General features: G+C 37.8%; 1 protein-coding gene across 1 annotated transcript in view; it reads right to left on the reverse strand.

Annotated features, from left to right (window-relative positions):
- The window catches only part of KCNH8 (potassium voltage-gated channel subfamily H member 8), a 200,208-nt gene that overhangs the window by 49,170 nt on the left and 127,300 nt on the right, over positions 1 to 23,738 (reverse strand). The window lies entirely within an intron of this gene.

Below are 23,738 nucleotides of genomic sequence, written 5' to 3' on the forward strand. Positions count from 1 at the left end.
TGAATGAATTGCATAAACACAATGCTTGACAAAAATCAAGATAGGGAAAAAAAGATAAAAATAAATTTGTGTGCCCACTCTTGCCTATTAAGCGGTTTGCTTGGGAGAGTGGGAATCTTTCCTGGATATTCAGGGAGAACCACCAAAACAAAATATTCCCAGCAGGCAGGGTTTTATTTTAGAAAAATTGGTTCAGGGTCCACCTGTTGTAGTCTGAGACCTGACAGACCAAATCATCTCCTGAAGCTTATTCTCTCTCTACTTCAGTCAGCATCCATTTCTTCATTTTGGATGAATCCAAGTATGAACTAGGGGAAATCCCCTTGTACAGAATATCTGCAAAGGTAGGGAGAAATTTAAAGTATCTGTCCCAGCACTTCCAATTAAGTTGGGGAAAAAGTCTGTAAGAATTTACCACCTACAGCAGACTTGTTGAGCCACAGCTGCTACTACACTCAGCTCCATACTCTCTTGCACGCTCTCCTACAGAAAAAGCTAAGCCAGAAGAGCTGGGTCATGACAGCGCAAAGTCTAGCCATGACCCTGCCGACCCACTCTACGAAGGCCAGTGAATATAATCAAAAGCATAAATGAAAGCGCTTTGCATTGTCATAAGATGGCAGTACTGAGTGGGCTGGTTTACCTTGCCCACGGACAAGAAAGCATATGAAAATCTCCTTGATTTTGCCTTGATGGAAAGTATTAATCACATGAGGCTATTTTATATTTGTGGCTCCCAATTATTTAAAATGAAAGAAAAGCAAAACTAAAAAAAAAAGCCTAACTGAACCAATATCAGTCCTCTCTCTGTGCACTACTGTTTTCCTGAGATTACACTACATTTCCGCAACAACAATATGGCCCTTTGTACAGCAGATTTCATTTCTATGCTCATGTTAGGGAAAATAATCCCACACGTTAAAGAATAAAGAATAAAAACCTCAGAAAATCCCTGGCAGAGAGTAGATAGCATTAAAAAAGTCTGTCTAAACCTAATGTAAAGAAATACAATCATAAAGTTCAATGTCAGGTTTTGAAATTATTCTAGTCATATGAAAAACTGCGAAACTCAAACAAATTAAATAAGTTATTTTAAATAACAGTAACTGATGTGTGAATACTGAAATAATGCCTCTTAGGAGAAAATCTCTTTCCTGGGAGTGTTCTAAACGCCACTGATTCTTGGTTTCTGTATTCCCATTTTTCTGCCTTTTGTTATCTGAATGAATTTCACATTCATTGTTCCTGGTGGTCATAACGCATCTCACTGCAAGTTTCTCCACCTCAGTTTTAGCTATCAAACAAAAAAATAAAATTGAATTTACCTGTCGTAACTTCTATGAAACATTACAGGCCTCACTTTCAGACTACTACATTTTCAATGCTATCCAGAAAAGGTGTACGACTCCATTCTTTAATTGATAGATATATGTAAACTGGTTTCTTTACAGCACACTTTATGTTTAACATTATCAATCAAAACACCCAACCCTACTGAAACATCGTTGTTCCCAAAGGATGTGTTACTGCTAGTAGGTAAGGTAAGGTACCTTAGGTACTGCTAGAAGGTAAGGTACAAAAATAAATGCCTACATTATATCAAACAGTAGAAGTCCCTATACTATTTCTAATATAATTCTACCACCAAAGTACCAAATACAATATTAGCATTTTACAGTTGCTAACGAGCACTTCTGGCCAGGACACCAGTATCTGAGATGAGTTCAGCACTCTGTGCCCAGTTCTGTGGCATAACTGAGGGTCAGACAAATTATCTTAATCAGTAAGATGAATGGCTTATCACTGGGCTACAACAGTAGCAGTTAGCAATTATTAGCAATTGTTAACAATTGCTAAAAAAATGCCCACTATATAAAGAAAAGCTGTTAGGTAACTTTCTTTAGAGATGGACCATGAGATTTGGAACAGAAAATGTATCTCTGAAAGTGAAAACCCAATAAATATATTCCTCTGATTTGTAGATAAGGACATGTTTACAGCTTCTCATTTCTGTTTTGGCTATTAGAGATGATCCTAATCAGGACCTTTTGAAGAAACTATATAGGATGAGGTTTCAGCCAAAGTATATAAAATGCTGCAAGATCTTCCAGATCAACTATACTTCTCAGCTTTTTGTTGATAGCACTACATTTTTTTTCCATTTGGGGATAGAGACAAGTTGCTGTTGGCTGTAAATACTTTAATTAGCCAGTGGAAATAGTCATGAGATAGCATGACTGACTGATGCCTTTTATTTTGTTGGTTCCTGTAGGTAACAGCTCTCAGCAGATTCTCTGGCAAACTTGAGTAATTAATCTCTGCCCTCAGGGAAGAAGAGAAAAATAAATATACCTTGTAGTCAGAGGGAGCTTCCTAGAATTTAACATTACGAATCTTGTCTGGTTCTGAATTAGCATTATCTAGATATAGCTGTATGGCTTTGAAAACATTTTTAAGCACCAATTAGCATAATTAAGAGGAAGATTTTTCAAGGGGAAAAAGAGTACTTAGGTAATCAAGTCCCATTGGAAAAGTCAGTAGAAACTGGATATCTAGCTCCATTAGGCTACTTTGAAAATTGCTGGATCTGTACTGAGTTTCATTTACCTGTATCTGGGAAGTGCTCAAGTACCAGCAGAAACATAAACAAGCATTTAAGCATCCGTAGATGACAGACTTTATAACCAGATGTAAAACACATTATCTCATTTACTGGACATCCAGAAACTCAGTCTTCCCTCAGTTTGGTGCTTGCACTGCATTGAGCAGGTATATCACTCTCTATAATTTGCAGATTCATTCTATACTACTACTTAGATTTTCCTTATATGCCAGACACTTAACATAACAAAAACCTGTCTGGTTTTTGTTAAGTTGTTGTCATTTCAACAACTTAAAAAATAGTTGCATTTTCTAATGCATTTATTCTATAATACGGCATTTATTCTATAATACAGACATACATTTTTTCCAGTTAAAAAGTAGACCAAAACTCTCTAGTTTATTCTGGACTACTGTGTCAGGACATGCAAAGAGAAATGGATGAGGAGTATCTCTTAGAGCATCCCTGAATGCCTTGAAAGAAGGAACGGTCCCCCAATAGACCAGTGGTGATGACATTGGAAGAGAAAGGGTGGGACAAAGGCCCACCTTCTCTCCACTGTGATTCCATATCAAATTCAGGGACTTTAAGTATTCCTAGGGGAAATGCTAACGTAGAAAAGCCTATCTGCTCCCACATCATCACCTTTTCGTGTTTAAACAGTATTTGGACCTTATTTAGGGCCAGACCATACTTGGCTCTTTTGCATTAGTGAAGAGAGTAATCAATGTTACCCTGATAGTAGGTGTCGTGGTTTAACCCCAGCTGGCAACTAAGCACCACACAGCCACTCACTCTCTCCCCCCCAGTGGGATGGGGAAGAAAATCGGAAAACTAAAAGTGAGAAAATTTGTGGGTTGAGATAAAGGCAGTTTAATAAGTAAAGCAAAAGCCACACATGCAAGCAAAGCAAACCAAGAAATTAATTCACAACTTCCCATCGGCAGGCAGGTGTTCAGCCATCTCCAGGAAAGCAGGGCTCCATCATGCGTAACGGTTACTTGGGAAGACAAATGCCATCACTCCGAACGTCCCCCCCTTCCTTCTTCTTCCCCGGCTTTATATACTGAGCATGACATCATATGGTATGGAACAGCCCTTTGGTCAGTTGGGTCCCAGCTGTGTCCCCCCCAACTTCTTGTGCACCTGGCAGAGCATGGGAAGCTGAAAGGTCCTTGATTTGGCATAAGCACTACTTAGCAGCAACTAAAACATCTCTGTATTATCAACACTGTTTTCAGCACAAATCCAAAACATAGCCCCATACTAGCTACTATAAAGAAAATTAACTCTATCCCAGCCAAAACCAGTACAGTAGGGGAAGAGAATATGTAATGAGTAATGCTAGAGTAAATTAAAGGATGCTGTCAAGTGTGGGTTACCTTTAAGGGCTATGTTTCAGACTGAGTTATGTTTTTCTGGCTCAACTGAAAAACACTGGAGCTCTAAATGAAAACACAAAAGATAGCAATGGTTTTATTAGATGCCATGTCTTCTTTATACTTCTCCAAAACCTAGAACTGTACCTTATGAAATAGCAGGCAATACAAAACCATCGAAAACCAAACAAAACCTAGAAATACTGGAGAACAAAAGACAAAAAGTATAAATAAGTCACCAAACAGTGAAAAATAATTTTAAAAAAATGTCCTGAACTGGAGAACATACAGCCTTCTGATATAAACAGATTATAACTTTTAACACAGAAGTCTGTATGTTTTATGCCTGCTAATGTGTGTTGCAGTGAACAGTTTAGGGTCATTAAGGAAAAGATAAAAGCTATACAAAAGAAATTAGATCCTTCATCACTGGAATGCATTTTTAAATGAAAATCATTGTGTGCCCTAAGAGCTATGTTAGCTCCCACTGCAGCAGTCCCTGGTCACTGCTGATAGCTACTAATTTCATGTCTAGAGTCAGGCAGGAGCTGTAGGTTTTCATGGAAATCAGACCACCCCTTCGTTACATAGCTGCACACTCCGATTTGCAAATGATCATCTCATATTTCAATTTTAAATGGGGGAAAACTATTGCAAAGATCCCACTGATCTCAATGAAGCCAGGATTTTAACTTATATCTCTCTCTACTCTGCCTTGAAATATTAACCTCCAAAAAATAAACCTTAGGGCAAAACAGTTGCTAAGATAGAACAAGTAAGCAAATTCCCTTCTTTTTAGGTAAAAGCACTCGTGATTACAGTCTCTGTGAGATAGATTTTACACATCCCAATCATTTCCATCAACTGTCCATGTTGCTTCTTCAGAATATGCTATTGTTAAAGAGCATTTGAGGAGGGGAGACCAGAGCTAATACTCTATTTGAGATAAGATGTTACCATAATTTCATATAACATTATAATGAATATATACTACCTTATCAAACCCTAATTATTATTCATAAGATATTAAAACATTAGCTTTGGTTTTCTTCCAAAGAATTTTGCACGGTTACTTTCTAGTTGTTTCTGGCTGATAAAATGCATTCAAAATTTAGAGGTATATAAGAAGACCAAATTGTTTTACTTCTTCTAGTGTGCATGACTCTGCATTATTGAATAATCATTGTCTCTATTCTAATGGTGATTACTCATTTAAGGTATTCAAGTTCTTCTCAAGATCCTCAAAGCCTTTTTTATCCCTGTCTAGCCAAAATGTTTTTGACATCTGCAATTTTTTCCTGCTAAAACATTTGCATTTTTTTTCCCAGACTATTAATGCACTAAACAGCACCATTCCTACTTCTTAATCCTGTGGAACATCGCTGTTACCCTTTCATTGTCACAAAACCTGATCATTTGTTTACAGGTTTAATCTATGATGGAATTTTGCCTGTCACGTTAGGAGAGGCTTCCAGGTACCAGAGCAGATGGTTTAAGGATTAAAGACCCCCAGAGATGACAGGAGCAATCATACTTTCAACCACTGCTTCTAAATAACTGTAAATATGGCAGGCCTTATTGCACCAGGTCACAAGGACAACATGGAACCAGGCTTTTCTTTCACACAGATTAGAAAAAATATGTACTAAAAATAGAAAACCCCACAATGCTGAAGGTGTCATACAGCTGCAGGCTCTAAGACTCTGAAAACGCAGCTCCATCATGTGTGTCCAAATGGCATAATTGCATAATAGTAAAATACAGGCCATGAGTTTATGCTCTTTTCAAAATGAAGATAATAAATAAATGTTATATGTGTAAGCGGAAACCTGAGGTGCATCTATACGGCGTGTCAACAAGTACAGGCTACAAAGGAACTTCTCTGGCCTAGAGGCTATATTTGAAGAAGAGAATTAGCTGGCATTCAAAATAAGTAAAAGTTAAGTGGCAGTGCGTGAAATTTAGACTAGAAAGACTTCAATATTAGTACAACAGACACAAGCATAATGGCTGCATGACAATAAGGAACAGTTAGCATTAATCTACTCCCCTTGGTCTTTATTTTGCTAGCACACTTTCCTGCAAACAGTAGACACCTAAAATGAGAAAGAAAACAAATATGATAAAGGAAAGACATTAACATTTTTCTCAAGCACTGAAACTCTGCTCAAAAATATTAAAGTCATTCCCAAAATAATTTATTCTAAAAATGTGTTTTCTTATTTTTGCATTGTAAAATATTGTCCTTAATGGAGTATATTCTTTATTATGATGGATTTAATTATAATTTTTTTCTTAAACTAGAAAGACACATAACACAGCTATGAATGAGACTGATAGTGTGACAGAACTAGAAGAACATCTATTGCAGTCAAATCCACCTAGTCAAATTTTGTGGAGGGAAATTCTTGACATAACATAGAAAAGAAACAGATTTAACTTGGACTATATGAAACATAGTTTTATCTCAGCTGCCTGTGGCTGGAGTCCTTGTGGTAGGGGCACAGAAAGCCACTCAAGGCTGCCCTCTGTGACCCTGAGACCAGAGCCTACGCATGAGCCATGGTGGCTGGGAACTGCTGTGCATGCAGCAAGTATGGCGATTAGTGCTTCAGAACAACGCATGGCAGATGTATCTACCCTCTACTGTTCCTAGCACCACCTTTCTCTTTCCTTCAGACCACACTAACTATATAAATTTAAATCTAATTTATGTCTTTTTTAATATTTTCCCCCATTTTTCTTTGTCTGGGTCATAATCCTTGGTATCATTCTGGTGCATTCATTGCACCCGTTTATCCCGATAATGAAGAGTTAACTGTTAACCTTGTACAGATTATGCTTAACCTCTGGGCTCAGTGGACTTTTAAGTGCCAATAGAAGTGAGGCACGTGGATATTACCATGACGGCAACTACAGAACATTTTCTACAGATATGTATAAAAGTTTATACACTTTTGCTTGATGAACACCCACATTATAGACAATAAAACCCACAAAAAAAAAAATCCCTTTAATATCTTATCAAAGAGGAAAAAAATGACCCCTTCTCTGTTAAGTATTCTATGCCTCTTTCTATAAAGTAGATAAAATCTTTAAAGGGGAGAGGAAAAATTTTATAATATTTCATACTTCAGATCTGAGATGTTCATCTCAGATTTCTACAACTACCTGAAAGGAGGTTGTAGAGAAGTGGGGGTTGGTAACAAGTGATAGGACAAGAGGAAATGGCCTCAAGTTGCGCCAGGGGAGGTTTAGACTGGATATTAGGAAATTTTACTTCACTGGAAGGGTTCTCAAGCATTGGCACAGGCTGCCCAGGGAAGTGGTTGAGTCACCATCCCTGGAGGTATTTAAAAGACGTTTGGATGAGGTGCTTAGGGACATGGTGTAGTGGTGGTCTTGGTAGTGTTAGGTTTATGGTTGGACTCGATGATCTTAAAGGTCTTTTCCAACCTATACGATTCTGTGATTCTGTGATCTCTTTAAAGCCTAATGCATAAACCAAAATAAAGCCTTCATTCATGTAAGTGCTATCTATATCATTTACACCTCCATATGAAATCATTAACATCATGTTTTGGGCAGCTTGCAAACAATGGCAATGACAAGAAATGTAATATTTTAAAATGAAAAGAAAAATAGGTGAGAGTTTCAAAACCATGCCCTTCTCAGTAACAAAGCTTGATGAGATGACATCTTCTCTCCAAAATTATACATAAGGATTCATGAGCAGCAAATTTTAGGATCTTCCCAAATTAACAAATGAAGTAAGAGATGGGCATGAGCCAAAATCCAAGGCACAAACATGCTGAGATCTGGGCCATATCTTTGCATCTAGTTAATTTCTTTATGATGGATCAAATAAAAAAATCAGGATTTGAACATATGTCAGATGAAATTGTAATCCTCTGCCAGACTTTGGGAATTCTACCACTGATTTTCGAGCATCTGTAACATCATCCAGAGAAAGTTTGAACTTGGACATAGTGCAGTCAGAAAAGAAAAACAAAGATAAAAATTGGAGGTCCATGAAGCTTGCACGCTCAAGATACACCAACTTCTATAGTCAAAGGCACGTAAGTGAAATGGTTACCTTCATATCTGGTTCCTTTTTAATGCTTGCCTTAAATGATGGAGTACCCTTTGCAGATACATTGACTGTTCTTCTTGAACACTGGTCTAGAGGAAACTATATATTTCCCTAGATCCTTAGGGAAAGTTTTTAACTATCTAGGGACATACAGTGAGACAGATGTTTTAAAGACTTTTAAAACCCATAGAGTTTTCCAACCTAAATCTGTACTCCCTTTGGTTAGTGCATTTTTAGATACAAGCTTAACCTTTGTCAGGTCTACCAAAAATTAATTTAATTTGAAAAGTGACATCCTGTGTAATTCTTTTGTAAGGCTGACTAATACCCTTTGTAAATAAATTGGCTGTTGTATTTCTAATTGAATATGTACTTAGAAGCTATCACAAAAATAATTACATTTTGTAGAGCTTTAACTCATGTAAGTCGACAAAGTCATAACACAATATTGACCCATTGTGCTCACTGAAAATGAAGTTTTCATGGTGTAATAAATATTCAATGAATGTAGTAGTTTCAGGAAGAAGAGGAGCTCAATCAATGGATTAAAAAAAGAAAAAAATCTAAGATCTAATTGTAATGTTGCTGATAACAACAAAACCAGAGCTGAGCCCACAGAAGTGCTGAAAACCTGACAATTAAGCTTTAATTATCTTACAAAACTCAACTCTAAATTGCAAGTATCGCTGCTTAGGATAAGAAAGCAAAATTTCTATATTCTCATGGTAGAATTGATGCCCCCTTGGAAATACTGACAAAATTCCTTTGTGGGGAGCATTTAATTTCTTGTCATCAGCAAGGTGTGGTCTGTTAAACAATATATATTTTCATTAGGGAATGTGATTGTGCCCCTGTACTCGGCACTGGTGAGGCCGCATCTCAAATACTGTGTTCAGTTTTGGGCCCCTCACTACAAGAGAGACATTGAGGTGCTGGAGCGTGTCCAGAGAAGGGCAATGAAGCTGGTGAAGGCTCTGGAGCACAAGTCTGATGAGGAGCGGCTGAGGGAACTGGGGTTGTTTAGCCTGGAGAAAAGGAGGCTGAGGGGAGACCTTATTGCTCTCTACAACTACCTGAAAGGAGGTTGTAGAGAGGTGGGGGTCGGTCTCTGTTCCCAGGTAACAAGTGATAGGACAAGAGGAAATGGCCTCAAGTTGCCAGGGGAGGTTTAGACTGGATATGAGGAAATTTTACTTCACTGAAGGGGTTATCAAGCATTGGAACAGGCTGCCCAGGGAAGTGGTTGAGTCGCCATCCCTGGAGGTATTTAAAAGATGTTTGGATGAGGTGCTTAGGAACATGGTGTAGTGGTGGTCTTGGTAGTGTTAGGTTTACAGTTGGACTTGATGATCTTAAAGGTCTTTTCCAACCTAAACGATTCTGTGATTCTGTGATTTTGGAAGGCCATAAGTGCAAGGAAAGATACTTTTTATCCTACAGGAAGCTTGTAATCCACACCAGTGAAGGCACTATAGGTGCATGGATTATAATTTCCATAGTGTCTCTGATTAATCACTCCTTGGCACGTTCATGGCTTGTAAGTGGTAGAGCAATAAGCCTGATATGAAATACTTGTAATGCTAGCATGTCATTAGCACTTTCTTTTCCAACAATGTTGGAAAGATATCTGTTAAAAAATATTTAGTTAGTCACAAGTAAGAACAGAGCAGAGGTCTGCAGCTCTTCCACCTGACGCAAAATGCTACATAAACGCTCTGCAAAACACCGTGTACATGAATTACCAACAGCTGCACACATTCCAAGCCCCAGTTTGTAGCTAGAACCTAACTATGTTCATGCATTAAACATCAACATTTCTAGATGAATTCCTATCTTCTTTTGTCTGCAAAGTAAGGTTTTGCTCTTTTACTTTTTCTTCTACTGGGCTGGACAAATCCCTGAGGACCAGCCCAGACACAGTTCCACAGTCAGAGCCCCAAATATTTCTTAAGATGGTAGATAGTTCATGAGAATTAGCTACTTACATTTCTCCTTCACCATGTGGTAAAAAACTCTCTTTCCAGAGAAGTTATTTCATGTCTACAACTGCAGTATATTCTGGTGAGAGAGGAAAGAAGGGGGAAACATGTCCCTTTGAGTGGAGCTCCAAGACAGTCTCCAAAAAGCTAGCTGGTGTTCTGCATGACTGTAGAGGTTATTACTGGAGGACTTTTCCTCCAGGACCATTTGCCATGTGGAATGGGAACTGCATGGCTGAACTTGTCCTGTTTGGTGGGCCAGCTGTGCAGGCTGACTGGGCAGGCTTTGGGTGGCTAGTCCCTCTCACCCCTGTCTGTGTTACAGGTGCCACATAAGGCTGCAGATTGCATCTCTGGGACATACAACTGGTATTCTGTAGATGTCTAAACAAATCACACAGCTGCACAGCTCTCTTGTTCATATCGATGAAGAAGCCTCCACTATACTTTTGCAACACTCCCATAGTATAACACAATAAAGATTTCCCTTACAGTAGAGGTATGTTTATTCCAAGGTAGAGACCTGACTATATCACATATAAGAGCTATGTATAAGAATTTTAAGAGCTAATTCAGCAGATCTGCAAGGAACAGATATTTTATGATAATGCTCTAAACATTTATACTTACTGTTGCATAGAAGCTCCAGTGTACATGGTAAGTGCACCTGCATTCCTGCAGAACTAGGTCATAAATTCCTTCAGTCTCATTTATCAAGGAGTAGGTAAATTTAGAAAAGAAATGTACTGGAAACTCTTCTTCTCTGTGGTAAGCATGTACAGCTCTTCTCAACAGTAATTTGTCAGATGGCTATATTTGGATATGTGGGAGATTTAAATCCTTCTTGCTTTTGCAAGTCAGCAGGTTTTTTTCCCTTCCCCACTTAATTGAAATTACAAGATAAGGATATTTTCAATATCAGCTTCCCATGACTCTGGCAATCAATACATACAAAGCACTATATATAGCTAATTATTTTAATTAAACTTTTTCTTTTTACTAGGAATAGTTTATAAACAACTCTAATGCCATTAATATATTTGTAGTGAAGACAAATGCATTCTAAATTTTTTAATTATCCTGGTTTGTCCCTGCTCAAACATACCTCAAGATTTTTTTTTAGGGTTCTTAAGCTAAAAGAAATTAATAACATAAGTAAATTAACTGCTTTTTTGTAATATTGTATAATGTTAATTTTTATATTACAGGTAAAACATACAAGTCTAAACATATAGCTAATTTAAGAAATAAAATTGCAAGCATATCATTAGAAGTATATAAATAATTTGCAAATCATCTTCTTTAAGAAGATGGTCACACTGCCATTTCACAAAGAGTCTCAGCATTTAACATTACTGCTCCCTAAGCAAACTGGCTGTTACTGTCCTTTTCCAGGCTATCAAATGCCTTGCAGCTAAGCTTGGAATTAGAAATGTTAGTGCTTCTAGTCCATTCAGTGCAAAGAGCATGTCTATCTATGCCCTCTTTGCTTCCCTGTGCTCCATCAGTCTGTACCCATCTGTTAGAGCTTTTCTTATCTTCTATTTAGAGTGTAATACCCTTTTGGGCAAGAGCAGCCTTTTTATCCTGTGTTAATTCAGCAATGGAGACAAGAGGGTCTTGACCCATAACTAGGATACCAGGTGCTGTTGCAATAAAATTAATGGTAATGACTTTTTTTTTAATGCTGTCAGCTAATTAGAAACCTGCTTTGCAATTTTATGTGTTCGGAGTCCAAATCATGACAAAAAGGCTTTGAGCTACTACAGGTGATACATTCCTGTCTCTTTTAAGAAATAAGTACCCTCCTCCATATAGCAATACATATAACATTAAAATGAAACTTTTATTATCAAAATATGCAAAAAAATCCCACAAAACAAAACCTTGCAGAATGTCAGTTATAAGGTTGCTAGCAAAATTTTGGGTCTGCATGTATGCAGTGTGGCATAATCTAATTACCTAACTCCTATCATAGTTGGTAAATTAATCTCACCTCTGCCCTGATGTTCTCACCTGCTCACATCTCACCATCAGAGAAACTCAGGCTAAAGTCTTTCAGTACTTTATTTACATGGCAATTTCTCAGTCCTAACAGTGAGTATATCAACAGCCCTGACTCAGGATCTTCAAATAGATTCTTCTGGGGGCAATGACAGTGGTGATCAACATCTTAAAATCTCTGTAAAAGAAAGTATTATTTATTTGCAGCAGCAAGATATCAAGAGGACTATATTTTTTATAAAAGCAGTGAAATATGCTACGTGTATTTTCATACTGCCTGTTTAACCACCAGTGATCTGCGAGAGTGAGGCTGTTTACTTCTGGACTCCTCTTACAGAGTCCTCTCTGCTTCTCAAAGCTGAGTAATGCAATAGGTGGTCCCTGTCAGTCGATACCTTCCCTTTGCCTGCCATCTCCCACATTCCAGCAATCAAGACAATTTTCAGCAGCTTCTCCCTGTTCAAATGCAGCCTCCCAACCTGGTAAAACAGGAGCAGATGCCTCAGCACTGAAGCTATTTTCTTTAGTAGGTCTAATTACAAATGAAAGGGTAATTGCAGAATTGCAACAAACTCATGCTAGTTTTCATCTGACTAGCCTGCATAATCACACAGGGGATGATATGACAGTATGGAGTTCAGTCGGGTCAGGATAGACTGTTGCAGTCTACATGACATCCATTTCTCCTTGTCTTCTACACTAATAGCATCCATGCTAGTTAGATAACAGCTAAGTATGCTAACCCTCACTACAATCCTCTCCTTGCTTGCTCCATAGATTTCTCAATATCATCTAAGTCTTTTCCTCTGCATTCTTACCTAAGGAGCCACTGCATGCTTTCTGGACCAGGATGCTGCCCCAACCAGGCAGCCATACGATAAACAGTATTAACACTTTATTTGCTCTTGCCTTGTCTTAATTTTCTAATCCTTGGATCTACAACCTAAGTAACATTTTTCAATGTGATTTTTTCTATATATCATTTGAATCAAGGAAATTGAGGTCCAAACATATTTGGCTTTTGTGAGGGGAAAATCAACAACATTTTACTCCAGATTATATCTTAGCATAATAGCAAAACAAGAATTTGCAATCTAATGAAGGCTTGATGTAAAAAAGGAATAAAAAGTAAAGAAAAAAGTTAGTGTCTTAATGGGAAAGCACACTACATGTTTAAAGTTACAGCAGTTCTGAAATAAAACATCTGTGTCTGCAGATCTGACAGGTCTTTTTGAAGTGCATGACATAAGGAAATCCTAAGCATTAGCATTTTTATCTATAGCTATCTTAGATCTGACAATGAAAAATGATTTAGAATAATTAGGTATAATTACTTTTACAGAATCTGGCTTGTGTAAAACTTTATAGACTGTAAAATGCTATGACATACTCTTACAACTCCACATCGGTTTCTTTTGTTGAAAGTACTTACAAGTTAACTTTAAGCACTGTCACTTGAAAGTGCAAAAGAAGCACGAATATTTTCAAAGGTATTTGAAAATGGAAGAAAGTCTGGAACGAAAAGAGTCTTGAATAATTTCTTCATTCTTATATGGAAATGATTTTCTATTCTGGTAGCAGGAAAATGCTTCTTTTATCAAACACCTGCTCTGTTAAAGGGCAGGAAAAAGGATAAATAAATAGAAAATAGGAATATGCACAAAGGGCATTTCTAGATTAAAAATGTAAGGCATGCTTGTGCTATAGAAGAAAAGAGAAGCAATTTTAGTTGTTATGGTATGCCTGTGGAATGCAATATAACATTCTAACACCCTAAGATCTCTACCTATGTGATGGGGCTGAAAGTGGCAGCCCAATCAAATGTTGAAGCAGCTGCTGAAAAGATTTCAAAATATATAACAAAGGCTTTGGAGGTTTAAACTGGATTGAGACATTGTAATTTGAACAGCCAAGCCACGAGCTTTGAAACCAGAAGTATTAACTTCTGAGAAATCCTAACAAAACATGCTATTAAACCAACGTGTAATAGACACTAATGTTTTAGCAAACTGGTACAAAGCTCTCCAAGGAGGGTAGTGTAACCCTAGAACAAGCTACCAAAGAGATGGAGGCCTCTCCAGGACTTGGATGGAGCAAGTCGTGTCTGACCCAATTTAGTGCTGGTGATAGTCTTGCTTCAACTAGCTGGCTGGACTAAATAAACCCCAGAGATTCTCTCCAGTCAACATTTCTACGATTTAAAGTACAGCAGTTAAGGGTTAAAGAGTCTGATGTAATTTCTAATTGACTGAACAAGGTTTTTATACACAATATTTGCAACTTTCAATAAATTATACTCTATGGTATTTCTGTTACAGAAGCCATGTGGAAAGATCACGGTGTTATTTCACCTCTTGGGACTATTCCCTCTTATGGGTGTACACTGAGCAGATTTTCCCCATACATGTGGCACTGAGAATTTTTATTACGCTTGCAGAAATTGGTCCAGATACAGCTTTTCCACTGAGATAAAAACCACTTTGTAGAATTAATGAACGACATGTAGGTAATCTGCAGTTAGACACAGCAGGACGCTTTCAACTTTGTCTAATCTCAGGGGCTTCATCCACACACCAGATTTTTACTTTTCACTTAAAAATTGTCCAAAATTTTTGTCCTAGGTATGAAACCTTGGAAATGTATTAATAACTACATAAAAACCTCACACTCCCTTTAATAAGGTACTTTCATGCCTATTTTTTTCTGGGCTGCAAATCCAATGGGGTACCTCAGTCCTGGGGTATTTCGTGATTGCTAAAATGGTTCAGTCAGAAGACAAAGTATGGTGCGTAAAGGAAAATATAGTTTAATCAAGGAACCGAGCCTGTAGAAAAGAACAGCAGGGAAGAATGACAGAATAAAACCTACTAAGACCCAAAGCAGCTGAGATACAAATTAATGTTAAATTAAATGCAAGGGAAAGGTTTCAGTTCAGTTCAACAAATGACACTTTGGTTTGGCACAGCTCCATCACAAAAATAGTGGTTTGGGTTTTCAAATGCAAAATTGAATGATTTCCACAAAGTTAGTTTCTATGGGTATTTTAAAATTTAAATTTAAATTTTAAATCCTGACAAGGTCTGAAACAAGGTCCTGACAAGGTCTGAAATAAGGGATGTTAATAAAGAAAATTTTTCCTAGAAAGTATGTTTTACATATAAAGCAGGCAGAAAAGTAGGGCTAGGTTTTCAGGTAAACCTTTACAAGACCTTCATTTGCAAGTGTAGGCCTTTACCATGGGCAGGCAGGTTTCCAAACACACTTCCAGCATATGTCCAGGTGATTACAGCTGTGCATATAAAAGCTCCTTTTAACAGTTAATTTTCTCTGTGTCTCTTCTAACAGACTGACAAACAAGTGAAAAACTATGTGCCTCTGCTCATGTTGTACTAAAAATCGTACTTAACTGTGATTATCTGCAAATAGGAATTCCTCTTCAAAAACTAGATGAACTTTCCCTCCCCAATTATACTTATTCAAAAGTGTAACCCAATCAGATAACAGAAAAAGTTTTCTTTCATAAATATTTCACACTATAAGCTTCTCCAGATTGGGCCTCATATATAGTATTCTATACCAGAATTGTTTTAACCTTTCAGGTAAGGTATCCAGCAGACTTTAAAGAAATATTTCACAGTTGTTTTGAAACAAATAAGTACATTTACTCACTACAATTTCTTCATGATTGTAATGAATTTATCTATTTTAGTTCTTACAAGGAAATCATGTACATCAAATGGTAATTCATGGAAAATGTACACGTGCGTACAATAAAAGCGTTACTTTTACTGAGAGGTAAAACTCAAGACGATTCAAAAACACTGAAAATACTGAAAAGCATTCTAGTGTAAGGCATTCTCCTGGGGTTTAAAATTTCTGTTTCAAGTGCCTTAGAATAATTAATCACTGTGAAATGCTTCAGTACTGTGGTACCTCCTTACCTTTTTCAAAGGATGTACAATGTAACAAGTTCAGTTTGTAATTATTTGTGTGATGGGTGCTTTGAAAAGTTTCATAGCTTCAAAGTGATTGTCTTATTTTGGTCTAATAATTTACAATTTATTCCTATTCTAACAATTTATTCCTATTCCTATATTCTAATAGTTTATTCCTATTTATTATTCATGTATGACAGTCCAGGGGTTAATTATTTCATATAAGTGCTGCAAGAAATAACCCAAACTAGTTGGCTGACTCTTTAAGATACTGATGCCCCTAAATGCTTCACAAGAGTGGTAACCATAAACTGTTTCCTTCATGTATTAATTAGAAATTATTTTCCAGCCAGATTAATTCACTTCCCTCCTTCCAGATATCCAAAATAGACAGGTGAGTATACAGGTCTGTATGTTCCACACAATGGACCTCCAATACAGACACCTCAGGTCAACAGAGCATTATATTTCATTTTACTAAATTGAAGATGTCAGCACTCATGCATGACACAACTGTATTTTTAAAATTCTTTTTCTTAAAGTTGTGTCTTTAAAATCAGAAAGGACCATAGTTCCAAAGTGACTGGTTTTGTTATTACCAGTGACAAAAAATTAAGAAAACTGATAATCAAAAACATAACGAAGCAGACTGAAAGAAATATTAAAATCAAACATTCAGGTACAGAGATGACAGATTGAAATGAACAACTGATCATGGCTAGTGAATGATGTCCTGTGCAATTTAGTCAGCATGAAGTTCTTTCCTCCCCTGCAAGGATTCATAAGTCCACACATGCCAATTCTAACCTGATGGATGTGTGTGTTTGGAGAGGTGAAACTTGACCAATATTTTATAGTAGAATACAGTTTTCTTGGCCAAGAGCCTTGGAAATTTATAAGCACTCTTTCTGGCAGTGAAGACGATCCGCTTAGTTCTATCAATGCAACAAAACAAACTGAACTGCTGTTCCCACCCTCAACAGACGTGATCAAAATGGACCAGGGAGTGCTGGCGACCTGGGCTGAACCTTGCCACCTGCCTGGCAGCATGAGAGCAGATGCCAGCTGCAGCCTTTCCCAAGACTCCAGTTGTAGTTCCTTACTATTAGCTCTTATTAAGCTGAACACTTATTGAAATTACTAGAAGCTGTTTTGTCATAGGTCCAGACTGAAACTCCAGAAGGTAGGTCTGGAATCCAGAAGTAGGTACACATACCTGCAAGTAGGTACACATACCTGCATGCAATGACCACTTACATGACCTGGGTCCAAAACCTGATCATTCCTTAGCACTGTAATTTTACCCTGTGTCTTTTGTTAGCTGATCTAACAGACAGCCCCAGTACCTGGAGATCTGTGATCACGCAAAATCTCAGTTTTCATAACTTTTAAAAATTAAGCTCCTGGTTGTTAACGTTGCTAAGAATATGTTGAAAATAGGAATCTCAGAGAGTTCAAAAGCAGACTGACAATTACACGTTTTAAAACTCTCTTTTTAAAAAAAAATTCTTTTTGTTCTGTTTTTTGAATGCTTGGATTTGGTAAAAACTGCTCAGGTCACATTCAAAAACAAATTTATTAATTCTCTAACAGAAGGAAACGTTGTACAGAGACAGATCTGGAATAATCTGAGGTCATTAATAGTTAAGACAATTCATATATAAAAAAGAAAAATAAAGACTAAGCCTCTATCTCAACTTTGATACCAACCGTTTTGTCACATCTAGCCATTTAAGTCATTAAACTGCTCTGCAAAAACTTCATGATACATGAATACATTTACCTGCTTCTACAATACATTATGAGGATTAATATAATATGAAAATACTAAGAGTTAAGAGTTAACTAATTATTGCTTTAACAAATTATATATTATGTTGACCAAGAATGGGAGTAATGACACTGATTTTTCCTATTACTTACTCTCTGATTATGCTGGGTTCAAGAGCACCAGAAACTTGTATTAGTTCACTAACATACATTATTTGAGGAAGAACTAGCAGATACACATACCTAAAAATAGTCTTTCTTCTGAAAAGAGGATAGCCTGAGTTTTAACCTGAATAAATGTACCAATGCCACAAGCATCTGTTGTCAAGGATATGCTTAAATCTGCAACTTCAGAATTCCTGGCAAAGTTGCTCAGGACCTTAAGAAAACTAACAAAGTCTGCCTCAGGTTTCTTAGCATAAGCTTGGAAAGAGCTTCGGGGCTCTGAAAACTTCCCAAGCTGTTGAAACTCAAGAGAGTTACAGGGTGATGGCTCTCTTAATGGATATTCCAGCTTGATACTGACTTATGAAATTCTGACACGACTGAAGCTTCGGGGGGTGCCACAAAGGACTTGGACAGAATTCAGGAACCCAAACTCAAGAGTCTAACCTAAAGCTTGCATCTAGGACATTAGACACCTACATTTTGGATAGTCCATATCTGCCAACTCCTGCATCAGGCCAGAAATGCCACTATCTTTGCATGATTAAGACACTCAGAGCATCTCTCCTATCTGCACTCAGTGGGGATCCTTCAGCCACGTTGCCTCTGCATCTAAATCCCCTGAAGGACTCAATGGGGAAGGTAGTTGTGAACTCTTGTTCTTCCTCTCTCACTCATCACTGTATTGCTGTAGCAAATTTCATTGCAAAAGAGTATGTGGATTGTCATTTCACCTAATACCTCACTGGTAAAAAGAAACATGAAAGACTTCACATCTCTGTTCTCCTCAGCCTTGGAGAGTCCAAGCCTTCATCTCTAGCTTCACCTGGACACTGGAGACTCTGGGTAGAGACCCAGGCATTGGCCATTCCTCTGTTGAAATCACATCAGTTTGGGAAGGAAAAGAACAACCAGGACTCAAGGAAGAGAGCTGCCCAGGAAGAGTGCTGAGTGAAGTAACCCGTGCATCAGGATATGGTGCTCTCTTAAAGAGATTTGCCTTGTACCTGTATCTTCCATACCGTAGACACAAGTTCCAGTGCCTGAACCCCATGCTGAAGAAAAGTGAAATTCGATAACAACACCCCTCCCTCCCTCTGTGGCCAAAAGAAATCAGTGGCCTCTCGTTTTGTTTTTCACCAGAACAACCTACTTCACATCTGTGCTCTGGATGGAGACAACCCCAAGCTGCTTGCGCAGACTCAGAGAAGTGCATGAACTGCTGCAGAAAGGGGCAATCCTTACTAGCACAGGTGCAACACTGCACAAACACAGGTGAACTTTCAGAAAAACCAACACTGCTAGATTTATCAGTTTGGATCAACACTATTTGAGGGATTTCTATGTTAAATTCCACTACATGAAGCATACATGTCCTTCAATGCCTGTGAAAAGGGCTTATAACTTCCCTGCAGCCCAATGTGAGGCATAAAAACCTCGAGTGAAAGGGCCTGAAGGCAAACCCCTATTTTCAGCATTTCCTACTGGTTCCACTCAGGTGCTACGGACTTCTTTCTGCACCTAAATCTGCCACCCATTGGCCTGAGAGATAATTCAGGGTATAAATCTTTCACTGGGAGTCAGGCATCCAAGTCCCTTTAAAGGCTCTGACTGCAAGTGCGTGATAAACAAAGTGTGTGTGTGTGAAGTTTTATATTGCAGAGTATGTGAAGTAGGGTGGTTCAGTCATGACTGAGTTCTTGTTTTCAGAAGTGCTGTAAATTACAAAACTAAAAGAAAATGAGTAAACACTTGAGGTGAGAGTGGAGGTATTTTATTGAAATACAGATTTAAATAGCTGAAGAATACCCTTTACAGACCTGACTTTAAAGCTTCTCCCAAAGTAAACATATACACTTTATTTTCTATAAAAACATAAATTATTCTTTACTTTTTTTTTTTTTTTTAATTTTGCTTCAATAACAACTCCTCCATAGTCAGAATGTTGTGTTACTGTAGGTGGACTAATAAACAGTTGCGGCTAAAGTTGCGGATAAAAAGTTGAGGCTGAATTTCTGGTGGACAGGAAAGAATTTTTTTTGAGACAATTAGACAAATTATACCTGACAGCTTTGACTATCTAAGGGAACCAGCATCCTGACTCTTGGTATTCTCCTAATCTCCTCACTACACTCAAGACAGCTGAATTTCAACAGCTCATATGGTTCTCGCAGAATGAATGCCTTTAGCAACAGGAAACATTTTCAATATTATCTGTTTCCTGTAGAGACAGATCAAAAAGTCATTTCTCATATTTGATAAGAACTTGAAGGGGAATAGCTCAGTATATACTAATTCAAAACAGCAGACAGCAAATAGAGAATCTATGCCTAAATCTGATACCAGTTAAACCTATAGAAATGAGAGCCAATGTATTGAAGTCAATGGAATTAGAGTGGTAGGATCATTCAGGAACGTCAACACAGTCTAGCCTCTACTCCGTGTCAGCTAACGGAAAGTTAATCTTATTTTTACAGGTTGCTGAAAATCATGCCAAGTCTCAGGGAAACATCTGTTTCACCAATAATGAGGGGAACAAGGTGGAATATAACAGAGAGGGATCTGAAAAAGCTAGAAGGGAAAAGCATGACAAGGAGTGTACCACTGTCTCAGGTGGGTGAGAATGACCAGTCCAGGAGTCATGTTTTTATCAGATGTTAGAGTCAAGCTGCTGCATGTGGAACAACTGTTTCCTGAGATGGAAGAACCTGCTGAGGTAAAGGTTTCTAGCACCTGAAAACAGTGCCCATACTGCATATCTTCCAAATACCTCATGTAATCAGTTAAAGTAGCAATACTAGAGCTAAGCAAGAGATCCAGATTTTAACATTATACTACACTGGTGTATGTCCCAATGCCACCACATCATGACAGTTCATGAATAATATTCCCAGACAGTACATCTTTCTCATTGTGCAACCACATGGCTAAATTTGTGGATGTAACTGTGTTTTAAAATTATTTGCAATGAGAATGTTGCCAGAATAAGGACAAAAAATGAAATAAAGTCTTACAATTACACCCAGCAAGAACAAAGCAAATACACTTTTCGGTTCTGGGTATTTTCACAGGGAGAACTTTATCACTCCCATTGCCCCAATCCAAATGTAAATTAAGCACCTCATTTGTTTAAATTAGCCAGAGAAATAGATACACAGAAGCAAATGCTACTCCCGCTAAAGTCAATGTTGTGAGATCTGGGCTATGGTGCATATCTGATGGCACAGCAAGGTCCAAAGTATTATGTTAACAGTACTGCAGCTTTAAAATGTTTGCTTTAAGTGTTAGCAAAACCTCTGTCTTGAAATCTGTGCCACAGGCTTTCTGAGGAAGCACTAAATGGAGTAAGGAGGTTGCTAAAAGCTTTTTTCTCGTTCTGCCTCTCCCCACAAAAATAGAAGCAAACATAAAAAGCAAAGAAATCTTCTTTTCATTCCAGGCATGGTTTTCCTTTCTTAGAACAAACCTGTCCTTATATTTCAGCAGTTATATGCATTGCAGCATCCATATCCAGGGTACCTGTTTTTCAAGCAGACACCACCTGAGACACTTCAGTGAAGAATAAAAAGCATACTTTCCAAAGGGAAGACACATTCCTTTTAATAAAAAAGTGTAGGAATTCTATTTTTTATGTTGTATTTTTTAATGCTGTCAATTAGAAAGCCTCCTAATGCCTGGAATGAACTTTGTATAAGATGTATTGATAGAAAATCAAGTCTCCAGTTTTGGTAGTAATGTAATAAAATTAAAAGTTTAAAAATTAAAACCTGTAAATACAAGACTAAGGATCGTATTCTACTGCTTTGCCTGCAGTAAGAAATCTCTTTTACATCCTCTCCAAAACGGCACAAAAATTTCCAGTTGAGGCCTTCATACAGGAGAACAGAATATCCTCAGTGTCTTACAATAACAGTGCCTTTATTATCTTGCCCAAGCAAGATTTCTCCTGTGTGCATTATTTGTTTGTGATTGATTATGACCTCTAAATCTCATTTTACTTTGCTTAATCACTCATACCCTAAATCACACCTACCGTTCTCCCCTCAATATACCACCTATGTGGATGCTGTAAGGTGTAGTGGACTGGTCATTTGAAGTTTTCTTAAGGTGAAAAGAAAGGCTAGCTACATATAATCAGCTGTGTATCACGAGAGTAGCAAAAATTATAGCACACAGAGGGCCAAGACTTAACTTCATTATGTTTCACCAGCAAGTGGAGAGCGATAGAATTTGCACTGATTAAAGAAATTACATAGTCTTATTTTTCTGCTCATATATGTGACACATAAGCTTAAACAGAAATTTTATCAGTGCTGAAGTGGTCTTTGCAAAATAATGGCTTCATGCCAGGTATCTATAGTTTTCTGAGCTCTTTTTTTTAAAACCAGTTTCTAATACTTTAACATTTTAAAGCTGTTTCCGTTAAAAAAACAAATAAAAAACCCCAAACAAATCCCCAAAGCCATAAAATATTTAACTTAGTGCTATAGAGAACTTTAGAAATAACCATTCTGACAGATACAGAACTAATATCTGTAGGAGCTTTGCAGGAGTCTCTAAGTATAATTTTTATTATACATTTATAGCTTCTAAATATTTTAGAAACTATCCATGAAGGTGGTAGAACAGCTTTGCAGACAAAAATGCAAAACCACGCTTTTGGGAAGAAACTAAAATAAAATCAGGCTGTAAGCTCAACAGCGAAGCTCTTTTGCCAGGTAGGAGGCTAAAGCCTAAGAGTACACACCGCTAAGAAGTGCCTTGGCCCATCCAGCAGGGAGGTGCATTGCCTGCAGCTGTTCAAGAAAGGCCACAGAGTCTCACATTGAGACGAGCCAGTGGTGAGAGGCTGTTAAGGAGCAGTTCCTGCCTAGGAACCGTGCTAGAAGATGATCAGTGTGTGATAACCCAGATACAACACTCTTCACTGAGACGCAAATGGGACTTCTGTGAAATGGCTCTGTTCCAGTTAAACTGGGATTGGGTCTAATGAGGTTGTTGGGACATTTGCTTATTACTGCTATTTCCCAAGAGAGGACAAAACTGAGGGGTGAAAGTTAATGTTTTCATAGCAATAAATGCCAAGAGCCCCAGGGGCTATGAGGAGAATTTCCTCAATGTGGCCTTGGATCGGGAAAAAGGGAGACGGACAGGTTGCATGGGGAGTGCTGCCAGCAGCCCCACTGGGGGAGCAATGATGCAGCCCATCTTCATCATTGGGACTGCAATGAATGCTTTGAAATCAGCTATCGTTTGTGGCCTACATAAGCTGACAATGTGTCTTCATAGCTACTTCCCACTAGAGAGACTCTTCTGTTTATTATTATTATTATCTGGATTTGTTTTTCTGTTATCAGTATTTGACCAATTTGTGCACAGTGGGCTTTCTTTGTATATTGTCCCCTACAGCTGCAGTCTTTTCTTTGAGAGTTTTGCACTCTATGAGGAGTTCAGCAGCAGGTCAGAGACCTGGTTTACAAAGGGAAGGAGAAATAAACAACCAACTAGAAGAATAAAAAGACACAAAAAAGCTTTCAGGAACCTATGGACAAACTGGAGACATGTATTTATTGGACTTTCTTCTTTTCCTCTTCCTGACCCAGCATCCTCACCTCATCTGAGGTCAGGCACCTTTAACATACTTGTCATTTTTCCTTCAGACTTATCATTACTAGATGATATTTAATGGGGTTAAGAGAGAAGAAAGAAATTAAAGGAGATAAGAATAGGGCATACTGCAGTTTGAATGCATGTCATTGAGCCTTTGGTCACAGGTGTTTGCATCATTCCCGCACCAAATATTTTTCCTGT

The sequence above is a fragment of the Ciconia boyciana genome, chromosome 2 (assembly GCF_034638445.1).
Source record: "Ciconia boyciana chromosome 2, ASM3463844v1, whole genome shotgun sequence".
Taxonomy (NCBI): domain Eukaryota; kingdom Metazoa; phylum Chordata; class Aves; order Ciconiiformes; family Ciconiidae; genus Ciconia; species Ciconia boyciana.